Raw genomic sequence first — 1,372 nt, 5'->3', positions numbered from 1 at the left:
TTTTTAAACTGAGTCAGGCCCGTTTTTTACATTGTAATGTAATGTTACTTACTTAAAACTTTCCTGTATAATAAATATGAATGAATGAATGAATGAATGAATGAATTAATGAATTTTAGAACCGGAAGGTACCGGAAGTATCGGTTCCGGTGACATCCCTTATCTCAAACACAGCAGAGCTTTCTGCTGCCATCAGAAAGAAAACTTCTGAGTATTACTGATGCCACAACAATACATGGACGTGTATGTTGTGAACATGGATGGATAAAGTAATATCTTTGATTTAGTAAACTACTTTTGCTAACTTTTCATGTTGCTGTAGCTTAGCTTGCTACATTTATTTGGGGGTAATGATAGGTTCAGTGTTCAGTGAAGTTTCTAAATGTAGAATAACTGTTGGAAATTATTTCCTTTCATTTGTTTGAATACTGAAAGCAGAAATTCTGAGTCCACTTTAATATCTTATTGCAAATAATATGGCAATATTCTAATTTATCGCATATTTTTATCATATCATGCAGCCCTATCTCTTACCAGGAAGGGCTGCTGCAGCAGCAGCAAGTTAAGGTGTGTGTGTGTGTGTGTGTGTGTGTGTGTGTGTGTGTGTGTGTGTGTGTGTGTGTGTGTGTGTGTGTGGAGACATGGTGTGTTCTGCTCAGCAGGAGGAGCTGCAGCAGTCTCTCTCTGGCACTCACCGAAGCCACAGATTGTCTAATTAGATTAAGCGAGGCTTTCCTCAGATAATCATTTAGCCAGCTCCTGTTTTTTTCCTCCGATAGAGCGCTGCTTGTGGCTTCTAGCTCGCTGAAGGTCAAACTGATTTTCTGAACAACAGGCCAGTTTTGGGAGTAAATTGTGGTCTTTTAGCGGGTCTGCCGGCTGAGGAGCTGTGGCCGGGTTATGGGCTGTTTCTGGAGCTGTGAGTGTGACGCTGCTCAGAGTAATCGGAAGGCCACTAATACCTGCTGTTGCTAACAGGAGACGATGGGGGAAGTTTCTGTAAGTAAAGCCTTTTCTTCTTCTCAGTGCTGAAGTAATAAAATGACAAAGATGTTATTTTTTTTATCAGAGGTGACTGGCTCCGCATGGTGTGTTTGTCAAAAAAGTCAAAATGAATTTTCTTAGTTTGTGGCGCTGGCTGCTTTTAGTCTACTCAACGGCTTCACGCAGCTGTAGTTTGTGTCATAAACTTCTGTGATGACTTGTTCATTAATACCTGATCCAAAGAGAGTTCTCCTATTAAAATGTAAATGATTGTGTCCAGATTGTGTCCAGTTGTGTCCAAATGATGAAGCTCCAGTTTTATACAGTGAGCAGCAAAGCTCTATCCACCAATTTGACAGATGACTTCTGTTCAGCCTGCTCCCCCCCC

General features: G+C 41.0%; 1 protein-coding gene across 1 annotated transcript in view; it reads left to right on the top strand.

The window, feature by feature from the left end:
* Nucleotides 1–677: 677 nt before the first annotated feature.
* LOC116693714 (plasma membrane calcium-transporting ATPase 1) overlaps nt 678–1,372 on the top strand; it is a gene marked incomplete in the record, with an annotated part of 35,628 nt that continues 34,933 nt past the window's right edge. The window contains 1 exon segment of the mRNA XM_032522899.1: nt 678–999.

This window comes from Etheostoma spectabile, chromosome 8, assembly GCF_008692095.1.
Source record: "Etheostoma spectabile isolate EspeVRDwgs_2016 chromosome 8, UIUC_Espe_1.0, whole genome shotgun sequence".
NCBI classification, from domain to species: Eukaryota; Metazoa; Chordata; class Actinopteri; order Perciformes; family Percidae; genus Etheostoma; species Etheostoma spectabile.
The sequence above is the reverse complement of the archived record's forward strand: the minus strand, read 5'-3'. Positions and strand labels throughout refer to the sequence as shown.